Raw genomic sequence first — 21580 nt, forward strand, 5'->3', positions numbered from 1 at the left:
CAGTTTTCACAGTTTTACATTCATTCTCAATCATTAACATCTTAAAGACATCTTCTAAACATCTATTTGACATCTGATAGGAAATGTGTAGTCTCAGTGATGCTGTCTGTCTGTCTGTCTGTCTGAAGGCCTGAAGGCATTATGAAGTATAATTGATCACCTCCTGATCTGTTTTTGACAGGTGATCATTCCAGTCTAAGGAATCATCCGTTCATTCCCGTTAATGTTGCCAGAAGGTGTCTGAACTAGATTTATGGACGTTAAGAAGCATCTGTCTTTCATAAGCTGCAGCAAGCGCCGCTGATGGATTTAAGAGATTGATTCAGTACGAGACGAACAGGCCACATGACGTCTGAATAACTGGGTGTAGTTATCTGAGAACTGCATTAGTTATTTAGTGCTAAAGGCAAGAAGGTCTTATTATGAAACGTGTTGTGTGATACTGGATCTGTGTAGCTCAACAGTCTTTGTCAGTTCAGGGAATCCCAGTGTGTCAGCGGGGGTGAAGGGTCACGACCTTCATGTGGATCCTGATAAAGTTCACCTCGAGGGTGAGATAATGAGCAGATTCGTGAAGAACAGCTCTGTCTTACAAAGGCAAAAGACCGTAACTCGCTAAAGTGTGGAACTCAGAAAAATGACTTTAGAGATTTATTTGTCTATCCAGCCAAGTTAATCATAGATGGGAGACTGTAAATCTGGCAGTTAAATGTTTTAGTAATGAAAATTATCTAATAAGATAAAAAGTGAGGTGTCACGCCAAGGCAAGAGGCAGTAATTTCCACTTCATCAATATCTAGTTGCTGATCACCATCATTATAGTAACGCCTGTATAATATCTAGACTCAAAGGCTATAACATACAGTAATGTGATGATATTAATAGATTTATTCTGAACATAACAACCAGACAATCATGTGAGAGGACACCGTTTTGCAGCCGATTTATTTGCAATGTTCACAAACGTAAAAGGATTCAAGACTTGCCTAATTTCCATTGAAATGAATGTAAATAGCAGACCAAAGCTAACAAACAAAAGGCCTTTTGCCTTTGCACAACAGAACTAATGAGAAAGATATAAAGATGATGATGAAGCTCCACAAGACCAGATGATAAACAGATTCATCCTGCATCTACCTCTTCACGACTTAAAGGTCTCCTTCTTCGTGATCCCATGTTTTAAACTTTAGTTAGTGTGTAATGTTGTTGTTAGAGTATAAATAATATCTGTAAAATTCCAAAGCTCAAAGTTCAATGCCAAGCGAGATATTTTATTTAACAGAATTCGCCTACAAAAAACGACCCGTTTGGACTACATCCCTCTAGTTCCTGTAGTAATGACGTCACTAAAACAGTTTTTTGACTAAGCTCCTCTCACATGAATACACGCACAGCACACGAGCGAGTCATATTGAAACATCAAGACAAATAAAATCATGACAAGAAACACGACACTTTCTTCTCTGAGGTTAATATATCCGTTCTGAGACAGTCAGAATTAGACAGCCTAGAAAGTGTGCAAAGAGCGATCCCTCTGCAGTCACTAAACGCTGTCTTCACTTCATCGAAATCTCGCGATGTTTAGTTAATCAGGGAAGCTGCACCGCACAATCAATCTCTTATTTACCTGTTGTTATAAAGAGAGGATTCGCTCAGCACTTGACAAACACTCATCATCATGAGCAGATACACACTGGAGCGTTTTCCTGTTTATCAGTCTGCTGTCATGGAACAATCTTCATACTTTGTAGATACCATTTATTTCAAGTTCTTTGGAAATCTTCTATGATCTGGTGTTGATCGAGATGATAGGCCTAATGGAACATCAAGAACTTTATTCTTTTCCAAAGGTCCATATCAAAGCCAAAAATGGTTCTTGATATAGGTTCTGCCGGACCTGAAGAACAGTAGAAGAAACGTTATTTTAGGAGTGTGTGTGTGTGTGTGTGTGTGTGATGTTTTTTGCAGACTGCTCACCAGACCGAGGAATGAAGGCATTTCATAACATGTTTAGACACAGATGGACTCTCTGTTCTCTCATGAGAAACACCTATGCCCAGAGCGAAACGCACTGTAAAAAAATTAGTTCGCAGTTTTAATTGTTTCAATAATTTTTTTTTAAGTTGACTGAACAAGAGTAGGCCATTTGCCACCTCAACTTAAAAAAAAAAAAAAAACGTGTTGAATCAATTTTCAACATCACTTAAAGTGATAACTCGTGCAGACCGTTGCAGACTTATGTATACGTAGATTCCTCAATAGCGACTCTTTCTATACGCCACTGAACGTAAGCCGTCGGCCATATTGGAAGAGTCAACATCATTCACCATAGCAATCAATGAACATTCAAAAACATGTTTATATCAAGAAAACAAAAATAAAATAATAAACTGACAAAATGACAATATAACACCTTGAGAGCCCAACCAGCTGTTTTCTGATGTACTTTACTGTTAACTTACAAATGTTATGTATTCTTGTGTAGACCTAATTATCACCATACAATAAGATGAGCATGTTAGCTAACACGACATTAAAAGATATCAATGTCATCTTTCAAATTTAAGTTCCCTAGACTACATTATGAGTTAAATAAACTTCAGCACACGTTAACATGACAAAATATTGTTGTTTATTAATTATAACAGAGAGCACAAATAAACCATCATTTAAGCAATCATGTTTATTAAAACATTCATATATTAACACTGCACTGTCTAAAATTATCCAGACACCTTTAACATTTCACAAGTTTAACTGTGTCAGAACTGATTCATCTCCATAATGTCAGATGACACGTAATCAAACATGGTCAGGTTAAAAGTGTCTGAACAGTTTTTGGTCCCAAATTGTTACTTTTTTAACTGGTAGTCCACAGTATGAAGAGTTTTTGGGTGTAACGTGCCACACTTTATTTTGCTATCCTCGCTTACATAAATGAACTATAGTGTCCTGCACCCACTAGTAAAAAAAATCTAAAATGATATCTGGTGTCTGAATAATTTTTGATTTGACTGTATATATAATTGTAAATGACTGTGAAAATAACTGCATGAAAATATTAAAACAAAGCGCACGAATAATGGTCCTGCACACGCTCATAAGAATTACTGCATAATAATAATAATAATAGTCGATAAAAGTAATTTAAGGGAATAATTAAACAAGTTCTAGGTCTGTAGTTATATATGAAGCAGTAATATTTTATTTTAAAAAGTGCACATTCACTCTTATTCTAGTAGTCGAAAATGCTAATGTTTCTTGTCACGTTCATTTATAAATTACTTGAATTATGATATCATATCTTCAGTTAAAAAACGATTTGAAATTGCATAAAAAGTATAGTAGTGTGCATCACTAGATAGTCTATTACTGTCGGTCGCTGAAGATTTCTGTCATAAAACAGTTTTCTAATACAGTAGAACTACTTTGATTTTCCACAAACTTGTTGCGTTGTGACTGTGACACTTAGACCCGCCATATTTGATTTGATTGGCCATCTCGATCATTTTGACAGAAAATGTATCTGTTCGATTGAGTGACAACTTCTGAATTGACCAATGGGGTGACTTTGGGGGCGGGGCTATCTGTCTGACTGAGCAGTTGGAGCCAGACACAAACTGTCTGGAGGAGTGTTTGGGGAAACCTGTTTGAAAACAGTTATTATTTTTCATCTTTTTTTGGTGTTTTTGCTTCTGCTAAAGTTAAAAACCAGCAGTCAGATATTTAAAAGAATATTCCATGTCGTGTGGGTTTTGAATATTCAGTAGATGCTGTTGTACGCCTTCATAACGCTGTTTGTCAGTATTTAACTGTTATGTTTCTTTATGAGAGAGTTTTGAGCTTGCATTGAGTTCAATCTGAGTTTAACGAGGTTTAAGGAGGCTTAAAGTCTCCAATCCAGTATGATTACGAGCAGATAATCATGGGTAATGTTTAGTAATCATGCAGTAAGTGGATCACTTGTTACACAAGGATCATTAGTTCTACCTGTAAAATCTCTCTTACTGGAAGAGCTGATTTATATAGAAAACTCTCTTTATACATAGTGCAGAAGCTAATTAAACAAAAATAAAATAAAATAAACAATCATGAATGTTCTACTAAACATTGTCTTTCGTTTTAAAAGAAAGAAAATTATACAGGTTTTGAACAACATAAGGCGAGAAAATGATTGGTTTTATTTTCAGGTGAATTGTCTCTTAAAGATACCCATGTCAAAACCGCCCACTCTTCTTTTCATGGGTGACCCATAATCCCAGTTGAGTTCCTAGTGGTTCTTTCGTCTTAGACACGACCAGGAGGGTCTGAGGAAAAGGATTCGCGCCTCTCTGAGCGAGGCCGTCTGAATGTGTGCCAGCTCTTTGAGACGGCAGGAGAACAGAAATAGTCAATCGATGCATTGCACATCTATGGAGACCTGTGCTCAGACTTTGAAGATTCGTTTTGTGTGGTGAGGAAGTCATCAGGGGAAGGAAACACACACACACACATACACACACACACACACACACAGCTCTGTCCAATATGATTTCATTAGCTTTCATAAGCATTAAAACATCAAGTGTAGTTCTTTATGCTTGGATTGAGTCGGATGCATTCATAAGTGATTGAATAATTCATGAATCCTTTTATATATTTCAGTGTGTACTGAAACATAGAGACATGTATGTGCACAGATGAATATAAATGGGTGAGATCACACTGTTCTGATAATGATTCCAGTGAACTCAAGCGGAATATTTCAGTTGCTTTTGATCTAATCTAGTCTAACACACACACACACACACACACACACACACAGAGACAGAGAGAGAGAAAGTTCTGTGAGTTTGTACAGTAATTATTGTAGTGTAAATAATCTGCTTTCATTAATGACCATCCAGGAAAACACAAAGAATTTATGTGATATTATAATATTCTTATGCTTTTATTTTTACCCCCCAGCACTCTTTATGTATTTATTTTTGTACTCGTTTGTCCCTGTTTCATGTTCTTTTTTTCTGTTATTTTTAGTATGCATAACTGCATAACGTTCAATATGTGAATTTGAATAATGTTCTTGTATATTCAAAAAAGCCTGCGCTGTGGCATTGAGTTTTGCTCAGACACTCATTTGCACATGTATTTCCACAAGTTCTTCAGAAGGGCGTCCTCATCAGTTTGCGTTTAGCCATTGGCTCTCATCCAGTTCCCAACCACTCCCTTAATCCAGAGACCTACAAAGACGGCCGCCCACTGATGCCTGCTGGGCCGTAATGGACACCCACAATGCACCAGTCTCTCTGGAATGCTTTTGTAATTGAAGAATAAGGTTATTTTCTGATTAAATAAAAGAACAGGTTGGGCTGTAGAAAGTCCTAAAGCTTGCATCATAACTGTACTTGATCAGAATGCAGACAACACTATACTAATGCACCGCAGAATGAGCCAGTCCTGAACATCTGAACATCACGCACAACCTTCGTCTTTTTAAGCAGTTTCACAAGTCTATCCATACAGGCAGTGCTGGACAGTAATGAAGTATGTTTAGTGTTGAGTATAGAGTTCCAATCCTTGATTCTGATTGGCTGAGCCACGTTCGGAGCTGTTGTAAATGACTCTACAAACATACACCTTTGTTTACTTCTGTGTGTTGCTCGGTAAACACTTTACTGGATCCACATCTGTTTCTGTGGAACTACAATGTTTGGTGGAAGAATACTGTTTTTATTGATGTCTTCACACTCCGCTTTGCGTTGGTCCTAACAACATCCGTTAGCTGTTATACATTCACTGTAAACCATGTCTTCATGGGGCTTATTGCTTTAAGTACATTTTATCTTACTATTTTTATTTGCAGAAATGCTTGCTTCACTTCATTCCAAAGCACAATATCATACTTTATCAAACGAGTCACCATTTAAACGATTCATTAGATTGATGAGCCTGATTCAAAATGAGCGGGAGATCCTCGGAGCTTGAGTGCATGCGCGAAATTACTGTATTTTAGGGTTGCTTGAATAGGGTACCATACGTGCCCTCTTTCCGGTCCTGACCAGGATTTCTATACTGCCTAAAGTATCCAGGTTTTGGCTTTGTTTTACTGTTTTCATTCTCCATTCTTGCTTGAAAAGTAGCTTGACCAATAACATGCAGGCATTGAACATAATCGACCAATCGGGACTGATTTGCTTGCACACATCATGCATGCATCATCAGTAAGGTTTGTACTGAATTTGATCTTTTAAAATCACTGTTTTAAAGACACTTTAAGTGTCCTGCTGTTTTTATTGATTGAAATATTGCGGTGGGTGATTTATACGGATTGGTGTTGGGCAAAACTTGCATTTTGTTCACATATCTTTATTTTATTCTTTTGAGAGCTGATCTAAATATTTTTGGATTGGAAAAGTAACAATATAGACATCCTGACAGGACATATCCAGGAAAAAGTGCACGTATGGTCACCCTATTAAATGGAAATCATATTTCGGTCACGACTGTCAGTTGTTTGTGAACTAAATCTGTTGTAAAGAGGGCGCTGTTTAAGCCCACTGTATGAAAGGGTTGAATGTGAATATGTCCACATTTGTGTATCATCATTTCAACATTAATAAGAGTAATATTTTATTAGGATTTCTGCACTTTCACTTGATTTGTGTACTCCATCCACCGCTGACGACAGCTTTAGAAGCTGTTCTTTCTTCGTGGTGTTGTTCTGCATGACTCATGAGAAGTGAAGACTCATTTCAGTCTGAAGTCGACGCTCCCTCTCTGATCTTCTGGATGAAGGTGTGACTTCTGGTTAGTATCAGGCGTCGAGGAGCTGCGCGACACAGACGTTTTTCAGCAACGCCCTGAGAAACAGCGCGGCCGGAGCTCAGGTCTGAACAGAACAAACGGTTAAATCCAGCCATCACCACCCATCGCCTTCGATTGTTTAAATGTGTTAGTGGTTAATAGGTTATCTAGGACTAGTCACCTTTATTAAACCTGCCGAGTCACCTTCCTTCAACTCTAGTAAAGACTGACTGAAGGTTTTGGGAAAGTCCAGCAAACGTAAATGCACCACAAACAAACGTCCCGCCGGTTACAATCTCAAAGCTTTGACAGTTGAGGTCATAGAGAATCCCTGGAAGGTTTCAAATCTTGATAAGAAGGTTCTGTTATTTTTAAGAGAGTTGATGTTATGAGTATTCAGAATAGTGCATTAGAACACACTGCGCTGTGCACTGTATCCCATAATGCATCATGCTTTTGGCTCAGATTTCCCCAAAATGTAAAATAAACCGAATTTATCACTGGATTTTGAATTTAATAAAACAAAGTTGTGCAGCATTCAGAATTGAATTCCAGTTTAATTTCTATATTTGAATTGGATCGCCTATATAAAAGACACCTATATAAATTAAATCTTCTACATCTGATCAACCGTCTAGTGACCAACCAAAATGTCCAAGCAACTGCATAGCAAAATGCTAAAAGCACTTCATATTCCACAATTGATTTCTAGTTTATATGTTTCATCATATTTAGCTTTTTCTTTTATCAGCATGGAAGAACACTTGATTTCCCAGAATGCATTGCAGCTGTGTTGAATTATTTTGAGTTATATTGTGTTGAAGTCATGTCAGAAAGATCGTGTTTATGTATTCACGTGAACTCCACCACAACATCATAATAAATTTATAATTTTGTGTTGTAGATTTCGAAATCTATATCGTAGAGAAGGTACTTTGCCATCTTTCTCCAAATTCAGCTTTCTGTAGTAGGGGATGTGGCCAATTCAATTGAAACTCATATACTATGTTTGGAATGTGTTTAATGTTTTTAAGAAAAGGCAATATGTGTAGTGTCTTTACCAGCTTGTCTCATTAAAGAGCAGCAGCTAACCAAAGCAGCTCTCTCTGTTCACCTTGTTCTCTTTTCCCTACATCTGTCTGTTTCTCTGATCTTTTAAATGTTAAATTCATCTCGTCTTCAGACATTTGTTAATGTTCCCAGGGGTGTTGGAGGTTCAGACCTGATGATTTGAACAGTATCAAGAAATAGTTCACCCAAAGGTTTGCTGAAAATGCACTCTCCGTTAGGCCAAGCCAAGAAGTAGATGAGTTTGTTTCTTTAGGGGAACAGATGCTTGCTCACCAATGGATGCTTTGAAGTGAATGGGTGCCGTCAGAATGAGAGTCCAAACAGCTGATAAAAACATCACAATAATTCACAAGTAATCCACACCACTCCAGTCCATCAGATAATGTCTTGTGAAGTGAAAAGATGCATGTTTGCAAGAAACAAATCCCCATTCACTGCAAGTAGCCAACTCAGTAAACATCTTGGATGACCTGAGGATGGGTAAATTTAAACAATTCACACCTTAATAATCACAAAAAGATGACAGAAATATCAAAGGGAACAAGATGTGGTGTAGTGTTCACTGGCATCTAGCATTCGTCTTAATGTTGTTCCTCAGGAATCCTGGAAAATGAAAGACTTTGAGTACAAATGAGTCAGACTCGGTCTCGCTCAGTCCCCTTCAGTTGATGTGCTGATAATACAGACACGGCTTCCTGACGTACAGGACTTTCTGCAGGATGCTGCGGTCGCGGTGGAAGTGAGATTGGTCGATACACAGCCACGGTCTGTCTCCGGAAGACGTTTGTAGTCTTCAATGAATCTCAAAGGCGTGTGTTTGTAAGACTTCATGGTTAAACGCATGCCACTTTTCACGTCCTGTTGAAATGCAGCCCTCCGTCAAAGCGGTTTGCACGCAGACGTGCTCGTAATTGAGCTCATTCAGAGTTAGTCAGAAAACTGTTAAGCCTTACGTGATGGAAACAACATCCCTCTTGGCTTTAGCACGTTAACCAATAGACATGGTTTGATCTCACCACAACACACAGGGACAGACCTGATTCTCCTCCATGATGGAACACAAAAGCACCCAAGGGGGGCAAACTCGAGAAACTGCCAGATGTGGTCTGTTTGCTTGACCTTTGCCTGCACAGGAAGCTGCTGGTGAGGGCAGGAGAGTTTCTGCTGGTGCTTTTGACCTGGGCAGCTCTGATGTTTCGTTTAGGATGGGTGATCTTTAGTTTCAGTGAAGCAACCAAAAAATAGTGCAGTGTTTGTTGTGTAACTGATTTAACAGACTTTCCATGCACATACTCTTAAGATCGATAAAGGCAGTTGAATTGAAATGTTATTTTGCACTTTTGTTCCTATGACAATGGAATTATTCTGTTGTGACCGACAACTCATTATGTCCCTCATGATGACATCTGAGATGACTTTATCTTGAATAGGTTTACATGAATAGGATGAGTCTTTTTGTTCTGGTGAAACAACATCTCAAAAATACTCATTTCAGTTTCTCACAATATTGTTTGGTGGTTTAATGAGAGGAATATTTAATGTTTCATCACCAGTGGAGTATATATATATGTATATAACACTAAAATAACACTGATTGTCATTTCTAGAGAAAAATAATCTTTGAAAAACATGATGATGTAAATAAACAGAAATGTAAGTAGGGTCATTTTCATAGTGCTATTTACAATAGGCCTACATGTGTGTTTCAATATCAGTAGTTTTCCAGTAAGTCATCATGACAAATTAAGCGTTTGCGTTAGTTCTGGAAGGACACATGAGTCAAGCTTGCATCGGCGGATCCTCATCTGATTACATCTTTCTATAGGAATACGACACCTATCACAGCATTTCTCAGGAGCAAATTACCCTCCTCCATCCCCAGCTCCTCCTGTCGCCACAGTCAGGTCTTGGCTTTCTGATATTCCCTGCTGAATCAGACTCCTTTATCTTAAATTATGTGATGCACTTAAATATCATTGAGTACATTAATGATATTAGTCTTGTTCTGTTCTGTTTACCCTGTGGGGGTTATTATTGCTGCTATTGCTGTTTTTGCCCACCAAACCAAACTTTATGCTAAGTATCTATCATTTTGCAATAGTGGTCCTGACAGAAATGTATTTATAGCAGCTGGTTTGTATGTTTTTAAGTTGAATCTCTCACTTACTGTAACTCACGCCAGTAAAGGCCAGATTATTCTCATTATTAGATGTAAGCTGTGTGTGTTAAATTCTGTCAATGATTACTCACCCTCATGTTGTTCGAAACCCATAAGGCCTTCGTTCATCTTTAAAACACAATTAATTAAGATATTTTTGATGAAATCCAAGAGCTTTCTGGCCCTACATTGACAGCAAGGGAACGACCACATTCAAGGCCCAGAAAGATAGTAAGGATGTGGTTAAAATAGTCCACGTGAAATCAGTGGTTCAACCGTAATTTTAAGAAGCTACAAGAATACTTTTTATGCCCAAATAAATAAAAAAATAACTACTTGATTCAACATTTTTTGCTCTTCCGTGTTAAGACTTTCAAAGTCTTCTTTTCGTACGAAAAGTATTAAATTATGGTTGGACCATAGACTGAATCACATTTGGACTCTGCTTGCATGTTTTATTTTATTTCATTCAAATTCATGTCTACCTTTCTTACTCAATCTCCTGTTTCTCTTGCATCCTGTGAGCCAGAAACACAACATTCATGTGTCTGATTTCTTTCGGAAACAGCCAGAGGAAATGTCAGCAGGCCCACATCACTCCACTCCTCCGTGTGTGTGTGTAACATCACTAACTCAAGCTGTGTGTGTGTTCTTGTTTTAATGGTCCACCTGGACCCGGTGAGTCGGTACAAGTCGCCTCTGTCCACCTGCAGTTGACTGTTGGGCATGATTCACGCTCACTCATGTCATTTGGTGTGGTTTCACAAGAATCAGCTTACATACTCCCAACCATACAAACACACTCCACTTTCTCTCCCACTTCATTGCTCTTTTCTGGCCAAACATCCCTTATGATTGACACATGAGGTTAGTGGCCACACCTCCCCTATGATTGACACGAGGTTAGTGGCCACACCTCCCTTATGATTGACACATGAGGTTAGTGGCCACACCTCCCTTATGATTGACATGAGGTTAGTGGCCACACCTCCCTTATGATTGACACCTGAGGTTAGTGGCCACACCTCCCTTATGATTGACACGAGGTTAGTGGCCACACCTCCCTTATGATTGACACGAGGTTAGTGGCCACACCTCCCTTATGATTGACACCTGAGGTTAGTGGCCACACCTCCCTTATGATCGACTAGAGGTTAGTGGCCACACCTCCCTTATGATTGACATGAGGTTAGTGGCCACACCTCCCTTATGATCGACTAGAGGTTAGTGGCCACACCTCCCTTATGATTGACACGAGGTTAGTGGCCACACCTCCCTTATGATTGACACCTGAGGTTAGTGGCCACACCTCCCTTATGATTGACACGAGGTTAGTGGCCACACCTCCCTTATGATCGACACGAGGTTAGTGGCCACACCTCCCTTATGATTGACACGAGGTTAGTGGCCACACCTCCCTTATGATTGACACATGAGGTTAGTGGCCACACCTCCCCTATGATTGACACATGAGGTTAGTGGCCACACCTCCCTTATGATTGACACATGAGGTTAGTGGCCACACCTCCCTTATGATTGACACATGAGGTTAGTGGCCACACCTCCCTTATGATTGACACATGAGGTTAGTGGCCACACCTCCCTTATGATTGACATGATGTTAGTGGCCACACCTCCCTTATGATTGACACATGAGGTTAGTGGCCACACCTCCCTTATGATTGACACATGAGGTTAGTGGCCACACCTCCCTTATGATTGACACCTGAGGTTAGTAGCCCCACCTCCCTTATGATTGACACATGTAATCATCCAGTAAGAGTTTTTTGATGTGCATTAATTTTGAAATTAATGTGGAAAGCAGCCCTGACCATTTGATGAGAAATGTTTGATTTAAAAAAAAATTTTCTCTTTGTGATTTTTCATTGCTACGTCCCTCTCTCTCTCTCTCTCTCTCTCTCTCTCTCTCCATCAGTGTGTCTATATTAGCAGCTTGGTCTCCTGGAAAGACAGACCAGACGGACAAACAGGAAGCAGCTGTTGCCAGGGAAACAGGCTGCAGAGCGTGGGAGAGATTGTGAGGTAAGAAAGGAGAACAAATGAAGGAAAAAATAGATTGAGGGAATAAAGCCGAGCTGGAGAGATCTTATTCAATTCTGACAACGAGGGGAAACTGTGTGTGTGTGTGTAGGCTACCTGTAACTGGGAATAGACAGAATGACGCAAAGTATGACAACAAAATCCAAACCCTGCAACTAGACATTTATAGATGTTCTGTCTGTCTGTCTTTCTGTTTCTATCTATCTATCTATGTCTGTCTGTCTGTCTGTCTGTCTGTCTGTTATAGGTTCATTCATGACATTTGCAGAAACATTGAGTTATTCATAGTGGACTGTGGTAAATGTAACACTTCCGACAGACAACATGAAACATTTCAGTAGGTATTAGGAAATACACCCCTCCCAAACACACATACAACTACACACACACATTCGCATTATAACACACACACACACACACACACCCAACCAGACACGTACATGCACTCGAGTTTTTGAGAAACGGCAGTCACACAGTACATATCATACGTCAATGAAGCGCAATGTTGCTCAATCCACCTCCCAAACCACAGGAAATTACATCATCACTCCTCTTGGCCTCCCAATTGGCCAATTATCATCAGAAGAAACATCTTAAAGATTCATATTGGGGAGAAGATGGAAAAAAATACCACATACACACACTTAAGTTTCCACACAGGAGGCAGTTAAGGGAAGTAGTTGTTGTATTGTGTGTTTACTCATGTTGAGCTGGCCAGAGGATTTGACAGCACCATCTTTCCATGTCTGATGAATGGAATGGCTATAAATTAATACATTTTAGCCAAATTATATATTTAGTATTTCTATTAAGTGTGTTTTATCTAGACAAGTCATTTTTTTTTTTACTAACGTAATCTAGCATTTTTCTCTTATTTATTACTTTGTAGTTACTGTAAAAAATGTAGAGACTCCAAAACATAGCAATATCACACACACAAACAAGACTTTGTTTAGCATGTGTAGACACAAACACACTATCACACAATAAACCACCATAGAATTACACTACATTTACATTTAGTCATTTTGCAGATGCTTTTATCCAAATTGACTTACAATAGGGAGATACATAAAGCGATTCTTCTGAAAGAGGCAAACAGACAAAGGAAGTTCTCATAATACCAAGTTTAAGACATTGTTTAGATAAGTACAAGCTTTAATTTTTTTATTATTTTCTCTTTTTTTTTACGATGAAGCCAAGTAGATTTGAAAGAGATGAGTTTTCAACTGTCGCCTGAAAATTGTCAGGGATTCAGCATTCCAGACAAGGTTGGGAAGATCATTCCACCAGCCAGGAATGGTGAAGGACAATGTTCTGGAAAGTGATTTTGAGCCTCTCTGTGATGGTACAACGAGGCGTGGCTCACTAGCGGGTCATGGTCATCAAAGATGACACCAAGATTTCTGACAGAAGTTGATGGGGAAATTGTAGAAGAGTTTAGCTGGATGGAGAAATCATACTGTAGAGTTGGAGTGGCAGGGAAGACAAGAAGCTCAGTCTTTGCCAGGTTGAGCTGTAGGTAATATTCTTTCATCCATGCCGAGGTGTTGGCCAGGCAGTCTGAAATCTGTGAGGCTACTGTTGGATCATGTGGTTGAAATGAAAGATTGAGCTGTGTCATCAGCATAGCAATGGTAGGAGAATCCATGGGCCTGTATGATTGGACCCAGTGATGCCGTGTATATGGAAAAGACGAGGGGTCCAAGAACTGATCCCTGAGGAACCCCAGTGCCAAGTTAATGTCCTTTGGATACCTCCCATCTATCAGTAAGAAAGGATTCAAACCAGCAAAGTGGAATCCCTGTGATGCCCAGTGATGAGAGGGCAGACAGGAGGGTATGATGATTGACAGTCTCAAAGTAGCAGATAGATCCAGCAGAATAAGAACTGATGATTTGGAATCAGCTTTTGCAATCCGCTGACAGTAGCGCAGTCTCAAATGGATGTGCACTCCTGAAACCTGACTGGTTAGCATCCAGTTTGTTGTTCTGTGAAAGAAACAATGATATCTGGTTGAAAACAACTCTTTTGCTGTGTTTCCTGGAAGGAGAGAGACAGGTCTGTAGCTATATGTAATAAAAGTGTTTAATGTAGGTTTTTTGAGCAGTGGGGTTACCCCTGTGTGAATGCAGTGGGGATTGTACCTGTGAGGAGAGATGTGTTGTTCATGTGTGTGAGTGCTGGTAAAAGTGTAAGAGAGATTGCTTGGAGGAGGTGTGAGGGGATGGGGTCTAGAGGATTCAAATGTTTGGTGTTGGTTAGATTGTTTCATGTTTTGAAAAAAGATGTCTCTTCTGCTCACTGAGGTTGTATTTATTTGATGAAAAATACAGTATAAACAGTAATAATTGTGAAATATTCAATTCAATTCAAGTTTATTTGTATAGAGCTTTTTACAATACAAATCATTACAAATCAACTTTACAGAAATATTACTACAATTTTAAAACAACTATTTTCTACATGAATATTTTGTAATCTCATTTATTCCTGTGATGAAACTCCATTGCTCCAGTCTTCAGTGTCACATGATTCTTCAGAAATAATCCTAATATACGGATTTGTTAATTTATTGAATAAAATAGAACAGAATCTATTATGGGTTTATTCATATGTATTTGGAATTTCTGCATAGGAAATTTCACAGAACTAATGATAGAGTAAAAGATTCTGGAACAAACTATGTGTAGGCCTATGTGTGTATATGTGTTTGTGGGGGTTTTCCTTTGCTTCTTACTCACCACTATGGTTAAAAGATGTAAAACACACACATTGTCCTACTGGACCACCATGAACAGAGCTCTTTGATGGAGAGAGCACATATAATCTCTTTGTGTAAAACACACACACACACACAGAGAGAGAGAGGGGGGGGGGGGAAGAATTACAGGAGATTTCTATTGTTTTATATAAGATGAATGATGATATTAGACACTGTTTTCCAATATAAAATTTCCTTTTGCACATAAAGAATGGAAAGTAAAGCTGTCATTTGTGATGGAGGAGAACTTGTGGGATCGATTATTGTGTTTTTTAATGCTTTAACTATTATTTAACGTGTTTGATCATGTGGTAATAAATCAGGAATGTGGATAAGGATCACATTAGGATTCTTCCTTTCGTGATCGACAGACACAGGAGTTTTTAAGTGTTAATAATTTTCGTGGGCTGTGAACTAAATTCCTTTCCTCTTACGCCTGAACCTCTTTCCCGCGCAAACGCTCCCATCAATCAAAGCGGAGATAAATGGCGCTCCTGTCTCTGCGCCGGATTGATGCCGTTATATTTCAAGGGGAGCGTGTGAGTGTTTGTTTCGGCATGTGTCTTCATCTGCCAAACGCGGCGTTTATCCAAGGCTTCTGTGTCTTTGTGAGTCGACCGCAGCATGTGTGATTCAGATCCGTGAGTCATGTAAGAGCATCGCTACTGTGGTTACTTCAGCAATCTGTCCTCCGGGGAAAGAAAAGCGAGAGTTTTGCTCCACAAACAGCCACAGACGGTGTGTTTGGGGGTTTGAGATGGGCGGAGGGGCGTACTGCTAACTCAGTTTTCTCTTATTACAGATTCAGATCAGTCAACATTGAGTCAATCTACAAAAAACTCTCCTGTTATAAACAGCGTCTTATTAGATTCATGAGATAAAATTATTATCAGGGATTCAAATTTGTCACCTGTCAGCGTCAAAATGGCTCATTTGTGTGATTCATCTAGGTTTTAAAAGGTACCCGCTCAAAGTCGACGGCTTTCAAACTCTCCTCTGTGTTTTTGTGCGCGCGCTCTGGTTTCAAATTACATAAATTTACGTGTTTTTTCAGCAGAGTATTGTAGCCAATCACACTCATCTCTGTTGAAAGCGGTGGCCAATCAGAGCATTTACTGTATAGTAAAATATGATGTCATTTTTGTATTTTTTGCAAGTTTATTTAATTCTACATGTTTGCAGATCTTTCTATTAAACACCGTCTAAATAATGTAGCTAGTTTTTATCAATATATTATATATTGTCTTTGTGTGTCATAATAAAAGGACAATCATGAAAAGCTTTTCTTTTTTTTACGTAAAGGGGTCATATGACATTGCTAAAAAGGATATGGATAATGGATAATGCGTGTTTGTAATGTGTTTATGCGGTTTAAGGTTAAAAAACACATTATTTTCCACATAATGTAAATTGTTGTTTCTACTCTATGCCCTTTCTTTCTGTAAGGGGCGATTTTTACAAAGCTACACAAAGCTCATTCTGAAAAGTGAGGTGTGCTCTGATTGGTCAGCTGTCCAGTGCATTGTGATTGGCCAAATGCCTCAAGTGTGTTACAGAAATGTTACACACTTAACATACTGAAGCCATCTCCCAGCATCATGAGACTCAAGCTGCTGTGTGCACATCCCATCATCAGTTCTCTTTTAGCCTCTTTTTACTATTAGGATTAACTAAATAACTCGGGATATTGGTTTATTTCATGTCAGAGGGAGTGTCAGGCACATTTATAAACAGAGTAATTTGTGGATTAGTGCATACTGGAGACTGGATGAACCATTTCAAACGATTCAGTTTGATTTGATGAACTGGTTCGACCGGTTCACTAAAAAGATCCAGTTAAATAGAAAGATTCGTTCATGATCCAGACATCAGTAGATGAGACAAAACCAATAAAACCCATTAAAACTAGGCATTTGTTGCATCAAGTGGGGACATAATTACTGATTATAATGACTCATACAGTGTTCTTAAGCATTGCATTGCGCTGTGTAAACATTAAACCACGAAATCGCATTATATGACCCCTTTAAAGGGGTGGTTCATTGTGATTTCACTTTTTTAACGTTAGTGGGTAATGTTGCTGTTTAAACATAAACAATAATTGCAAAGTTACGAAGCTGAAAGTTCAATGCAAACAGATATAACATCTTTTTAATGCCTACAAAAATGCCTGGTATGGGACTACAACAAGTTACTTCCCTGATTCGAGACTTCAAAAACCCAGAAAAAACCTGCCCACAGGAACACGCAGCAAAGGGGGCGAGGACATGCTGCACTGCTTTAGAGAAGAGGAAGAGGAAACTAGAGGTGCAAGTAATGAATTCACAAGCTTCAGAATCAATGTTCTAAAGAAGTGGTTTTAATACTGTTCCACACGTTCCCCTCCTCTGCATCTCTCTCTCTCTCTCTCTCAATAATATCCTCTGTTTCTCAGTCAGACTCAAATTGCTTAGCAATATTAACGATGCCATTGTTGAAAATACATAATCAAAATGAAGCCCAGAAAAAACAACAACTGAACAACTCATTTAATGGGAACATAATCAAAATGTTTAAGAACATATTTTTGTTGGCTGGGATTTACCCAAATTGGCACATGCTCCTAAATCTACAGCCCCGTCAACCAATCAGCTTTCAGAGGTATGTTTAGAACTGTGTCTTTCTCAGGTAAACTATTTTGTGTCCCTCAAAAATCATTTGAAGTAAAAACAAGAAAAAGTAGAGGAAAGAGTCTAAATGGAAAAGTGAAAACAGATGGATGAACAGCGGTTCTCAGAAAGATGAGCATTCTGGGAAACGGACGTGTGTGTTTTCTTCTCCCCCATGTGGATCAATAGAAATCTGAATTGAATTACACACACTGATATTCCATTTGAGCAGATCTCTGATTGTATAGAGCAGCTGCAGCGCGTCTGTAATGAAGAACATCTCGCTCAGGGAGTGGAACTGTAAGGCTCACTCGTCCCTGACTCACTCAAGTGCACTGTAGGAAAACTTCACCACACCAGAGGATGTTGTGTGTGTGTGTATTTTTGTGTGTTTAAGTGTCGTTTGCAGCTGCATGTTTAGTTTTTTTTTTTAAATAAATAACTGTGGCAGAGTTCCTCCTGCAGTTAACGGTACAGATTACTGTAATGGGTGCTGCGCTTTTGGCCTCTTTTGAATGTATTTTACTGGAAAGGCTGTAAAGCAGCCTGGTTTTTCGTCATTAGCACAGGGTGTGTTGTGGTTTGAATTGGGAGATGGTGTTCAGATGATTACGGGCACAACAGAGGAATAAGTGCTCTCGTCTGTCTGACAGCCAATAGCTGATCGATGAGCTGATCACCAGAGCATGAGGTCTTCATTTGGGATCTTCAGTTCCTTTTGAATGCTGCTTACTATTGAAACACATTGTTAGTGTGAATCAATCTGTCTATCTATCTATCTGTCTATTTGTCTATCTATCTATCAGCCTGTCTGTCTTTCTTTCTGTCTAACGTCCATCCATCTGCCATCTAACATCCATCCGTCCGTCCGTTCATCTACCTATTATCCATAAATTCATCCATCCACCCACCCATCCATCCATCTTTTCATCCATCCATCTGTCCATACTTGCATCTATCCATTATCCATCCTTCCATCTATACATCATCCTTCCTTTCATCCATCTGTCCATCTAACCATCTCCATCCATCTGCCATCTATAATCCATCCATCCTACCGTCTGTCCTTACATATATCCATTATCAATCCATCCACCTATCCATCCATCTATCAATCCACAATCTACAATCCACAAACCATACCCACTTAACCACCCACCCATCCATCCATCTTTCCATCCATCCATCTATAATCCATCTTTCCATCCATCCATCCATCCGTCCGTCTGTCCCTCCATCTATTTATTATCCATTCATCCATCCAAAAACTCACCCACCCATCCGTCCGTCCGTCCATCCTTCCATCCATCCATCCATCCATCCGTCCATCCATCTGTCCATCCAGCCAACCGTCCGTCCATCCATCCATCCCCCGATCCGTCCGTTCTTTCATCAATCCATCTGTCTGTCCATCCATCCATCCGTCCATTTGTCTATCCATGTCATCTATGCATTATCCATCAGTCCATCTACCCATCCATCCATTTTTAGACTTTTGAAAATGTATAGTCCAATGAGCTGCTTTAATTTGTTTCATTTGAATTTCTTTTAACTCTCCTTTTTAAATTTGATTTTGAATGGCAGTTCTGCACCGTTTGATCCTTCGATTCAAATCCAGTTCAGTTTCGTGCAGTTTGCGCTGATGGTACACAAATCACTCAGCTCAACTCTTTGAGGACCAGCGTTTAGCACATGATCCTGATGAATCACACCGTTCATGTTTATGTGTGTCCAGTGTGTCCCGAGCACAACGCGGTTTCAGTCTGAGTGTTGTGAGGGTCGCGTGTGGGCTCTGACCTCAGAGAGTGCATGTGATAAGCGGCTCTCTAATTGGTGCTTGTGCGTTGTGCGGTTTGCACGCTGACCGAATTTGTTACACAACAACAACACCAGCCACAAATATGCCATAAAAGAGAGAAATAATGAGGCTTTGATGATTTCAGCAGATGTGGACTCCAGAAATAAGACCGGCTTCAGAGAGAAAGCAGTTCCCGTTCTTGGCCATGTGGCTTTTAGTTTTCGTTAAATGCATTTTTAAGAGGGTCTGTTCCCACATCCATCTGCGAGGAAATGGAGAATAAAATGACAGCCAAGAAAGATAAGACAAGTAGAGCTCCTACGCTTGAAGAAAATCGCTGACGGAGTGCTTGAAGGACAGGAATGCATAACGTTCAGTGTGAGCGTGTGGAAAGAAGCATGTCAGAATGAAATCAAATAGAAATACAACATATTCTACACCTGTCTGTTTGTGATTGTCATTGGGCAAAAGATGCGTACCAGAGTGCAGAGCAGCTCAAATTAGCATTTTTATCAACCTTTCAACATCCTCACTGAAACTGATAAATCTGCCTAAATTTCTAAATTCTAGCTTTAGTTGTTGGTTTGTAAAAACATGTGTTATTAGCATTTTTAGATGGTGTGTTAAGTTAAACAGTTTTATTTTTAGAAACAAATTAAGTGCTCATGTAGCACAAATATACCCTGAACTCAGTGCAAGTTATTTTGGATAAAAAGCCTGTCAAATGCAAGAATATAAAACACATGTTGCACAATGTACATTTTATTTATTTTTTCTTTAGTTTTTAAATAAAAATTATTTATTTATTAAAATTAAATGTGATGTATTTTAATGACATATCACGGGCACGTTAATATTTTTTTTTATTACTAAATTTGTATTTTAATTCGATTTTCAATCAATTTATTTATATTATTTCAATACATGTATTTATGCATTTTAATTCCTTTTCTTTACTTTTTAATTAAGTTTATTCAAATTCATATATTTTATTCACATTTAGTTAGGTAGTTTAATCTAATTTTGTATTATTTATTATTGTAATGCATTTTTTTAATTTACTTTTTTAACAATTTAAACATTTATTAATTTATTTTAAACAAATTTAGTTAGCTTGTATTTTTCATTTAATATTTTATTTATACATCTTTCAATAGAATTTAATTTACTTTTTTACCAAATTTAATTACCTAGTTTAATTATAAAAATATAAAAACTTCTGAACATAATGTGTGAATTGCTCTTATTTTATTTAAATATTTTATTCATTTTTATGCCCACAATAAGCTATGTAGCATGTTAATTTTTGATTATTAACACAACATTGAAGGTGTATGTAAACGTTTGTCCTGTTTGCGATCTGGTCAGGCACTCATATCTGTGTTAATGTACTGTACTTGTTTTGTCTCTTTCTGTCCTGACATGTTCATATTCCATCAGATACAGCCGAGATCATGAAACGTCTAAATATAGCAGCACTCATAGCACTAACAAATGTGTGTGTGTGTGTGTGTGTGTGTGTTTGTGTGTGTTTCACGGAGTGCTATACTACAGTAACTAGATCAGATCAGGTGCAGACCTACAGTTACACACAAACACACACATTAAAAACAAAGCGTGTGTTTGAAAATCACTGGAGCGGTGAGAAAGTCATTGCCTCTGACAGGGCAGAGCGAGAGAGAGACGGGCTTTAAAACAGAGAAACTGATGACTCACCACGCTTCCCAAAACCCCCTCCTCCCTTCCCGCCTTACGGGAAACGGAATGTTTTCCTTTTTTCCCTCTCGCTCCTTCACAGGGATAAAAGCTCGTTTGACAGGCGTTGGGGTCACAGGCTGGCCGAGTGTTTGTGTGTGGGACCGTCATCTGTCTGCTGCTGCGGGTGTGTATGTGTGTGTGTGTGTGTGTGTGTGCATTGCTCACTTCGGGGGGTTTCAATCTTTAGATGCCACAGACCCACAAATATGATCATCCTCCTCCTAAAATTTACAAGGCAGCAGGGGCGGGATGGCAAATGTCACCCTTAAAGAAAGCCTTGCCACCCCTGCTGCCACCCCAGTTGGCAGCAACGAATTAAAGGTTATGGCCAATATGAAAATTTATGAGCACAAATTTTTCGTGATTCGTGATCCCGCTCCGAATTCCCAAACTGATTCAAATGATTTGCGATCCCCAAACTGACTCAAATGATTCCTGAAGCCGCTGTGAACTCCCAAACTGACTCAAATGATTCGCGAACCCGCTACGAACTCCCAAACTGACTCAAATGATTCGCGATCCCAATAACTGACTCAAAT

Source organism: Carassius gibelio, chromosome A3 (genome assembly GCF_023724105.1).
Source record: "Carassius gibelio isolate Cgi1373 ecotype wild population from Czech Republic chromosome A3, carGib1.2-hapl.c, whole genome shotgun sequence".
Taxonomy (NCBI): Eukaryota; Metazoa; Chordata; class Actinopteri; order Cypriniformes; family Cyprinidae; genus Carassius; species Carassius gibelio.